The following is an 11,358-nucleotide window of genomic DNA, read 5'->3' as shown; positions in this document are numbered from 1 at the left end:
TTCCCTGTGGCAGGAGAGAGTGAGGTGCCCTCAAGGGACTGAAAGAAGCCAGAGTGGGTGAGTGAAGAGAAGAGATGAGAAGAGGCTGGAGCGGTGGGTAGGCCAGATTAGGCAGAGCCTTTAGAGCCAAGGTAAAGATCGGTCCTTATCCCCAGAGCAATGGCAATCATTTTTAAAAAGCAGCCCAGGAACATGATCAGCTTGCCACCATCCTTTAAGACCCAAGTCAAATGTCCCTCTACCTTCCCAACACCCCAGACAGTCCCCACCCTGGATGGCCCCCTAGCAGCCCATGCACCATGCGCACATGTGACATGTGAGGGTTACTCAGTGGCAAGTCCTCAACATCAGGGACCCTGGCCTCTTCATCTTTGTCCTCTCAGCTGCACACGTGTCTAGCACATGGTAAGTACTCAGTAAAGATTTGTTGCGGCAATCAACCAATCAACAGTGTGTAGTTGCCGATTTTATTTCCTCCCCTCCACCAACCTGCCCAGCCAGGAAGGTTCTACCCTACTGCCTTAGTTCAGACTCCTATGATCCCTCGCCTCCTAAGCAATCTCCCTGCCTCCCTTCTTTCCCCCTCACAATCCATCCTCCAAGTGGCCACCAGGTTTCCTTCCTAAACAAAGGTCAGACCAGACCACTCTGCTCCTTGCATAAGACTTTACTGACTCCCCATTGCCTGCAGGATCTAATTCAAATTCTTCAGGCTAACTATTCAATGCACTTCATGATCTAATCTCAAACTAATCTTTCTGGCCTCATGTTTCATTGCATCCTTCCTTCCCTGGACCCTATATTCCAACTACAATCAAAATCCTAGAATATTCCTTAAGCAGACCTCCACTCCCACTCCCATGCCTCTGCTTAGGCTGTGCTTCCCTCATGTTTTCATAATTGGAAAACTGCTGGTGCTTCAAGATATAGCTCAACTGCTAACCTATCACAAAACTTCTCCTCTCATCCCCCAAATCCAAAATTAATGGCTTCTTTTTTGGTATAAATATAGTTATTCCTAGCACCAGGCCCAGTAACCAACACATCATAGCCCCATTCTGTCCCTGCTCTGCACTCTCTCTCATCAGCCACTAAGGCAGCCCTGAAGAGTGGGAAGGACAGGAAAGCAGTTCTCTCTCCCCATGCGGGATCCTGCATTCCTAGGAGGAAAGAGAAACAAAGCCACCCTTGTTCAAATCTTCAGACAAAAAAAAAAATGACCCAACCCATATTCTAGGAAATGATTTCTAAGTCTACAAAGAACCATCCATTGTTTCTGAACGATTTCTCAAGCTCAGAAATAAAATATCAAGTTTTGTAATTTACATACTATAAATAAAAGTGACCCCCCAAATTGCTTATTTTGTTTAGCAAAGACTTCTTTTTCACTTTGTTTAAAAGCCATTAAAAAGAAAAAAAAAGCCATTTACTTTGGGAGCTGTTCAAATTTATATCTGAAGACCTAAACTTATGAAATGCTCAGCTGAATATGGGCTGTGAGAAGAATTCCCCACATGGTGAGTCAGTGCTGTCACTATTGGACACAAAGGACGTTTTTCATCTGCTTTAATTAAGACACAAAGGAGTAGCAAAAAATATCAATTATGTGGTTGATTAAAAGTACTTTCCTAAACATCTGCTCCAGGTCAGCAATAACTAACACTTTAAATCAATGTTTAATGACTGACATGACTGTAAAATCTCGTGCAGAGAAAATAAGTCACTCTCTCCATGTGCAACTTTCTTTGATACCCACTTTGTCACCCACTGGTCTTTTCTTTCTTCTCCAAGACTGGCTTTCATCAATTGTCCAAAGCCCATCAATGGCTGACTGCATGCAATGGGGGTGGGGCACTGAGCAAAGTTCTCTGCTCTCTTGGAATTCACAGTCCAACGCAGACACGCATATGCAGAACAGAGTCAACAAAATGGCCCCAGTAATATGTCATATCGTACATCTGCAAAATCAGATTTTTCTTTGTTTTTACATCATCTTGTGTGGAGACAGCTCCTTTGAAGTTTATTTTGTTTACATGACCACTCTGGGAGGTAAGCTAAGCAGGGACTTCTATCTCCATTTTTTTTGTTGTTATATTTTTAAGTAATTTTTATTGGAGTATAGTTGCTTTACAACGTTGTGTTAGTTTCTACTATACAGCAAAGTGAATCAGCTATCTGTATACACATATCCTCCCTTCTTTGGATTTCCTTCCCATTTAGGTCACCGCAGAGCATCGAGTAGGGTTCCCTGCACTATACAGTATGTTCTCATTAGTTATCTATTTTATACATAGTGTCAATAGTGTATATATGTCAATCCCAATCTCCCAATTCATCTCCTCCCACTTTCCCCCTTGGTATCTATATCTTTGTTCTCTATGTCTGTGTCTCTATTTCTGCTTTGCAAATAAGATCATCTATACCATTTTTCTAGATTCCTCATATATGGGTTAATATACAATATTTGTTTTTCTTTTTCTGACTTACTTCACTCTGTATGACAGTCTCTAGGTCCATCCACGTCTCTTCAAGTGACCCAATTTCGTTCTTTTTTATGGCTGAGTAATATTCCATTGTATATATGTGACACATCTTCTTTAGACATTCATCTGTCGATGGACACTTAGGTTGCTTCCATGTCCTGGCTATTGTAAATAGAGCTGCAATGAACATTGTGGTACATGACTCTTTCTGAATTATGATTTTCTCAGGGTATATGCCCAGTAGTGGGATTGCTGGGTCATATGGTAATTCTATTTTTAGTTTTTTAAGGAACCTCCATACTGTTCTCCATAGTATCTGCATCAATTTACATTCCCACCAACAGTACAAGAGGGTTCCCTTTTCTCCACACCCTCTCAAGCATTTATTGTTTGTAGATTTTTTTGATTATGGCCATTCTGACCACTCCAAGGTCACGCTGGTGGGCCAAGTGACAGGGGCAACAGGTAAGTCCGAATCTTATGACTTTAGATCCAGAGCTCTCTCCCCCCTCTCCACGGCTGCCTCCCACAGACCTGGGAAGACCACAGAGAGACTGACAACATCAGTGCCCTTGGAGTAAGAGGCAGGTCTAGGGCTGGGGTTTAGGTGGGGGAGACAGGAAGAGGCTTGAAGAACTTGGCCAGCTTGGACAGGTGGGGTGGAAGCAGCTGACAAATCCAGTTGAAGGGGATTTTCAGAAACCTTTTAAATTATGGGAGAGAACAGACTTGCTATGTGGCAAGATGAGGAAAGAGGCAGATGAAAATGCAGGGCCTTGACTTTGACTGTGGTTCCCATATACTTTTAAAAGATACATCCAGGGAAGGAAATTCCGAATGCCAGTTCAGCTTCCCTCTCTTTTCCTGCCAGAACAGGAGCAAAGTTCTTAGGGCTTGGAGCTGCATCAGGGATGCCTGGAATCAGCAACGAGCTCTGCCAGTCTCCTCTCTGATCTCTGCCAGTTCATGAGCCAGAGTTACGAAGCAGCTGTCCCACTAACTTGCCTAATTAAATTAGAGCCCGCTGAATGCTTTATTGACCTCAAGCTCACTCCAGTGAGCAGGCCCACTTGGAAGGTGACGATGTTCATGGCTGTTGGTTAACATATTAAATAAAATGGTCACAGACAACAAAGAGTGATAGGAAAAGTCCCCTCACTGTAAACAAAGCATCTAAAGCGCAGCAGCTAGAGTGTGACCTGTAGGTGATTTATCTGATGTTATGGGTTGAATTGTACCCCCCCCACCAAAAAAAACTTCATATGTTGAAATCCTAACCCCAGTGCCTCAGACCATGACCTTATTTGGAGACAGTGTCTTTATAGAGGTAACCAAGTTAAAATGAGGTCATTAGGATGGGCCCTGATCCAATATGACTGGTGTCCGTAAAAGGGGGGGAATCTTGGACAGAGGGAAGACAATATGAGAGACATGGAGAGAAGATGGCCAAGGAGAGAGACCTGGAACAGGTCTTTCCCTCACAGCCCTCAGAAGGTAGCAATTCTGCCAACACCTTGATTTTAGATTTCTTGCCTCCAGAACTACGAGATGATACATTTCTGTTATTTAAGCCACCAAATTTCTGGTGCTTTGTTATAGGGGCCTTCACCAACTAATATATCTGGGGACACATGAGAGCCAGAAAGACTCCTGGGTGAGAAGGAATTTGCATGAGAACAATGAAAAGAGCATCAGCTCTGGAATCAAACAAACTCGGGTTGGAACCCTGACTTTGTACTACCCACTGTGTGTCCTTGAGCATGACACTTAACCTCTCTGTGCCTTGATTCCTCATTTGTAAAATCAGGGCAGTAGTATCTTTCTCAAAGGAGTGTTCTTAGGATTAAATGTGAAAACGTAGTCTTTGGCCTCTGCAGATCCAGGTCACACATGGTCCCTCAGCAACTAGGTGCAGTCACCAGCATAAATTCTGACCAGCTAACAACAAAGATGATAATGGATATGAGTCACTTGTGTAAAATAACTACAAAGTGGACAAGAGCCTGATATTACCACACCCTCTGTGGGATTCTGTGAACATTATGATGAATGCCCCACTATATTTATCACACACTTGCTCTTTCTCCCTCTCTCTCTGACTGGAGACTTCAGATTTATGCTCAGAAGTCCCCCTCCTTCACTTCTCCTGCCAGACTTGGGCCAGAGGAGAGAGTTCATTCAGCAGCCCCCAGGGCCTGCCTCTCACCACTTCACTCTTGAGCTCACTCCTGCAGACAGCCAAATGGATTTTGAGAAAAAAAAAATGCACTTTGATTTGCCTTTTCGGTTGCCTGGTTTTAGAAAAAAAAAAGCTTGTTACTTAAACCCTTCCACTTCCACCCCAAAATAATAATCATCATAACAAAACCAAATGGAAAACCACTTCCAGTAACAATAAGGTCATATATTAGTAAAGCCCTATTTATCCAGATTTGTTGGGAGATTGGCTGTTTTGGTTAACTGCCCATTCTATTTAAAAGTTATCCTGGAGAGGGCAGACAGCAGAAACAAAAAGAACTACAATCCTGCAGCCTGTGGAACAAAAACCACATTCACAGAAAGATAGACAAGATGAAAAGGCAGAGGGCTATGTACCAGATGAAGGAACAAGATAAAACCCCAGAAAAACAACTCAATGAAGTGGGGATAGGCAACCTTCCAGAAAAAGAATTCAGAATAATGATAGTGAAGATGATACAGCATCTCAGAAAAAGAATGGAGGCAAAGATCGAGAAGATGCAAGAAATGTTTAACAAAGACCTAGAAGAATTAAAGAACAAACAAACAGAGATGAACAATACAATAACTGAAATGAAAATTACTCTAGAAGGAATCAATAGCAGAATAACTGAGGCAGAAGAACGGATAAGTGACCTGGAAGACAGAATGGTGGAATTCACTGCTGTGGAACAGAATAAAGAAAAAAGAATGAAAAGGAATGAAGACAGCCTAAGAGACCTCTGGGACAACATTAAACACAACATTCGCATTATAGGGGTCCCAGAAGGAGAGGAGAGAGAGAAAGGACCAGAGAAAATATTTGAAGAGATTATAGTCAAAAACTTCCCTAACATAGGAAAGGAAATACCCACCCAAGTACAGGAAGTGCAGAGAGTCCCATACAGGATAAACCCAAGGAGAAACATGCCGAGACACATAGTAATCAAATTGGCAAAAATTAAAGACAAAGAAAAATTATTAAAAGCAGCAAGGGAAAAATGACAAATAACATACAAGGGAACCCCCATAAGGTTAACAGCTGATTTCTCAGCAGAAACTCTGCAAGCCAGAAGGGAGTGGCATGATATACTTAAAGTGATGAAAGGGAAGAACCTACAACCAAGATTACTCTACCCGGCAAGGATCTCATTCAGATTCGATGGAGAAATCAAAAGCTTTAGAGACAAGCAAAAGCTAAGAGAATTCAGCACCACAAAACCAGCTCTACAACAAATGCTAAAGGAACTTCTCTAAGTGGGAAACACAAGACAAGAAAAGGACCTACAAAAACAAACACAAAACAATTAAGAAAATGGTCATAGGAACATACATATCGAGAATTACCTTAAACGTGAATGGATTAAATGCTCCAACCAAAAGATACAGGCTTGCTGAATGGATACAAAAACAAGACCCATATATATGCTGTCTACAAGAGACCCACTTCAGACCTAGGGACACATTCAGACTGAACGTGAGGGGATGGAAAAAGATATTCCATGCAAATGGAAATCAAAAGAAAGCTGGAGTAGCAATACTCATATCAGATAAAATCGACTTTAAAATAAAGAATGCTACAAGAGACAAGGAAGGACACTACATAATGATCAGGGGATCAATCCAAGAAGAAGATATAACAATTATAAATATATATGCATTCAACATAGGAGCACCTCAATACATAAGGCAACTGCTAACAGCTATAAAAGAGGAAATCGACAGTAACACAATAATAGTGGGGGACTTTAACACCTCACTTACACCAATGGATAGATCATCCAAAATGAAAATAAATAAGGAAACAGAAGCTTTAAATGACACAATAGACCAGATAGATTTAATTGATATTTATAGGACATTCCATCCAAAAACAGCAGATTACACTTTCTTCTCAAGTGCACACAGAACATTCTCCAGGCTAGATCACATCTTGGGTCACAAATCAAGCCTCAGTAAATTTAAGAAAATTGAAATCATATCAAGCATCTTTTCTGACCACAATGCTATGAGATTAGAAATCAATTACAGGAAAAAAAACGTAAAAAACACAAACACATGGAGGCTAAACAATACGTTACTAAATAACCAAGAGATCACTGAAGAAATCAAAGAGGAAATCAAAAAATACCTAGAGAAAAATGACAATGAAAACACAACGATCCAAAACCTATGGGATGCAGCAAAAGCAGTTCTAAGAGGGAAGTTTATAGCTATACAAGCCTACTTCAAGAAACAAGAAAAATCTCAAATAAACATCTAACCTTACACCTGAAGGAACTAGAGAAAGAAGAACAAACAGAACCCAAAGTTAGCAGACGGAAAGAAATCATCAAGATCAGAGCAGAAATAAATGAAATAGAAACAAAGAAAACAGTAGCAAAGATCAATAAAACTAAAAGCTGGTTCTTTGAGAAGATAAACAAAATTGATAAACCATTAGCCAGACTCATCAAGAAAAAGAGGGAGAGGACTCAAATCAATAAAATTAGAAATGAAAAAGGAGAAGTTACAACAGACACTGCAGAAATACAAAGTATCCTAAGAGACTACTACAAGAAACTCTATGCCAATAAAATGGACAACCTGGAAGAAATGGACAAATTCTTAGAAAGGTATAACCTTCCAAGACTGAACCAGGAAGAAATAGAAAATATGAACAGACCAATCACAAGGAATGAAATTGAAACTGTGATTAAAAATCTTCCAACAAACAAAAGTCCAGGACCAGATGGCTTCACAGGTGAATTCTATCAAACATTTAGAGAAGAGCTAACACCCATCCTTCTCAAACTCTTCCAAAAAATTGCAGAGGAAGGAACACTCCCAAACTCATTTATGAGGCCACCATCACCCTGATACCAAAACCAGACAAAGATACTACAAAAAAAGAAAATTACAGACCAATATCACTGATGAATAGAGATGCAAAAATCCTCAACAAAATACTAGCAAAGAGAAGCCAACAACACATTAAAAGGATCATACACCATGATCAAGTGGGATTTATCCCAGCGACGCAAGGATTCTTCAATATATATAAATGAATCAATGTGATACACCATATTAACAAACTGAAGAATAAAAACCATATGATCGTCTAAATAGATGCAGAAAAAGCTTTTGACAAAATTCAACACCAATTTATGACAAAAACTCTCTAGAAAGTGGGCATAGAGGGAACCTACCTCAACATAATAAAGGCCATATACGACAAACCCACAGCAAACATCATTCTCAATGGTGAAAAACTGAAAGCATTTCCTCTAAGATCAGGAACAAGACAAGGATGTCCACTCTCGCCACTATTGTTCAACATAGTTTTGGAAGTTTTAGCCACAGCAATCAGAGAAGAAAAAGAAATAAAAGGAATACAAATTGGAAAAGAAGAAGTAAAACTGTCACTGTTTGCAGATGACATGATACTATACATAGAGAATCCTAAAGATGCCACCAGAAAACTACTAGAGCTAATCAATGAATTGGGTAAAGTTGCAGGATACAAAATTAATGCACAGAAATCTCTTGCATTCCTATACACTAATGATGAAAAATCTGAAAGAGAAATTAAGGAAACACTCCCATTTACCATTGCAACAAAACGAATAAAATACCTAGGAATAAACCTACCTAGGGAGACAAAAGACCTGTATGCAGAAAACTATGACACTGATGAAAGAAATTAAAGATGATACCAACAGATGGAGAGATATACCATGTTTTTGGATTGGAAGAATCAATATTGTGAAAATGACTATACTACCCAAACCAATCTACAGATTCAATGCAATCCCTATCAAATTACCAATGGCATTTTTTATGGAACTAGAACAAAAAATCTTAAAATTTGTATGGAGACACAAAAGACCCCGAATAGCCAAAGCAGTCTTCAGGGAAAAATACGGAGCTGGAGGAATCAGACTCCCTGACTTCAGACTATACTACAAAGCTACAATAATCAAGACAATATGGTACTGGCACAAAAACAGAAACATAGATCAATGGAACAAGATAGAAAGCCCAGAGATAAACCCACACACCTATGGTCAACTAATCTATGACAAAGGAGGCAAGGATATACAATGGAGAAAAGACAGTCTCTTCAATAAGTGGTGCTGGGAAAACTGGAGAGCTACATGTAAAAGAATGAAATTAGAACACTCCCTAACACCATACACAAAAATAAACTCAAAATGGATTAGAGGCCTAAATGTAAGACCGGACACTATAAAACTCTTAGAGGAAAACGTAGGAAGAACATTCTTTGACATAAATCACAGCAAGATCTTTTTTGATCCACCTCCTAGAGTAATGGAAATAAAAACAAAAATAAACAAATGGGACCTAATGAAACTTCAAAGCTTTTGCACAGCAAAGGAAACCATAAACAAGACGAAAAGACAACCCTCAGAATGGGAGAAAATATCTGCAAACGAATCAATGGACAAAGGATTAATCTCCAAAATATATAAACAACTCATGCAGCTCAGTATTAAAAAAACAAACAACCCAATCCAAAAATGGGCAGAAGACCTCAATAGACGTTTCACCAAAGAAGACATACAGATGGCCAAGAAGCACATGAAAAGCTGCTCAACATCACTAATTATTAGAGAACTGCAAATCAAAACTACAATGAGGTATCACCTCACACCAGTTAGAATGGGCATCATCAGAAAATCTACAAACAACAAATGCTGGAGAGGGTGTGGAGAAAAGGGAACCCTCTTGCACTGTTGGTGGGAATGTAAATTGATACAGCCACTATGGAGAACAGGATGGAGGTTCCTTAAAAAACTAAAAATAGAACTACCATATGATCCAGCAATCCCACTACTGGGCATATACCCAGAGAAAACCATAATTCAAAAAGACACATGCACTCCAATGTTCATTGCAGCACTATTTGCAATAGCCAGGTCATGGAAGCAACCTAAATGCCCATCGACAGACGAATGGATAAAGAAGTTGTGGTACATATATACAATGGAATATTACCCAGCCATAAAAAGGAACGAAATTGGGTCATTTGTTGAGATGTGGATGGATCTAGAGTCTGTCATACAGAGTGAAGTAAGTCAGAAAGAGAAAAACAAATCTCGTATATTAACACATATATGTGGAACGTAGAAAAATGGTACAGATGAACCGGTTTGCAGGGCAGAAATAGAGACACAGATGTAGAGAACAAACGTATGGACACCAAGCAGGGAAAGCAGCGGAGGGTGGGGGGTGGTGGTGTGATGAATTGGGCAATTGGGATTGACATGTATACACTGATGTGTATAAAATTGACGACTAATAAGAACCTGCTGTTTAAAAAAATAAATTAAATTAAATTAAAAATAACAAAATAAAAGTTATCCTGTGAAAGCTGAAGACCAACTTCCAGAGAATTAGAATGTAAATCAAATATGCTAAATTCCAAGTGCACTGGGATGGTTGGCTCTTGCCTGGTTCAGAACCCTTGCAGAATTTAGCAGTGTTTCAGGGACACGGTCAGGCCTTCAGTTAGTGCTGAAGAGTCCTGATAACAAGAACTGTATCTCCAGTTCTAAACAAACAGGCTTTTATACATATACAAATATACAAATATCCACACACAGTCAAGGGAGGAAGCTCTCCTAGGACCAAAATCAAACATTTCCAATGTTAGAGATCTCATGGGCTCCTTACAAGGACACTCCAGCTCACACCACAAAGATGCCCCACTTCTCTCTTCATTTGGGCCACATTGTCACACATTGTGTGGGGCTGAATTCAAATCAATCCATAATTATTTATTAAGTTTACTCTGTCCACGAAAAGCATTCGACACCATTCCTACCCTCAAAAAGCTGCAATTCAGTTAGAGAACCACCTACATAATTAAACTCTAAGTTGAGTGCACTGAGCTTGAAGTGCTAAACACTAGAGTTAACATGTTAACACAGATCATTGATCTGTGCCAGGCCCTATGCTATGTGTTTTACATAAATTATCTCATTAAATCTTCACAGCAACCCCATGAGGTCAGTCATCTTATTAACCCCATTTTACAAGTGAAAATTCTGAGTCTGAGAGAGAATAAATACCTCGTCCAAGGTCACAGAACTAAGTAAGTGTAGACTTGGATATGAAACCCAGGTGTGTGTGACTCCACAGCCCACGCTGGCACTTCACCCCCCGACCCTGCCTCCTCTGCCCTTCCTCTTATCCAAGTCTCGGTAGACCAGCTGGCTGCAACAAAGATCCTCCAAACGATCAGAGCTCTTTCTTCCCTTCCCTTTTCATCCCCACGTACTCACCCATAGCTCCTACTACTCTTTTCCCAGAAATGCAAAACAAAAAAACAGAGAACCAAGATTAGGGGCTTCTCAGGAGCCCCTTTCTTATACTCTGAAGCAAACTCCAAGGGGAAATATACTTCAGTGCAAATCAAAAAAGGTTTTTCCTGTTTCTGCTTCATGGAAGAATAACATTACTTTCTTAATGAGGCCGTGACTTTATAAAACAATTAGTTGTTGGGCTTCCCTGGTGGCGCAGTGGTTGAGAATCTGCCTGCCAATGCAGGGGACACGGGTTTGAGCCCTGGTCTGGGAAGATCCCACATGCCGCGGAGCAACTGGGCCCGTGAGCCACAGTTACTGAGCCTACGCGTCTGGAGCCTGTGCTCCGC

The sequence above is a fragment of the Balaenoptera physalus genome, assembly GCF_965194825.1.
Source record: "Balaenoptera physalus genome assembly, chromosome: 10".
Lineage (NCBI taxonomy): Eukaryota > Metazoa > Chordata > Mammalia > Artiodactyla > Balaenopteridae > Balaenoptera > Balaenoptera physalus.
Note: the sequence above shows the minus strand (reverse complement) of the source record.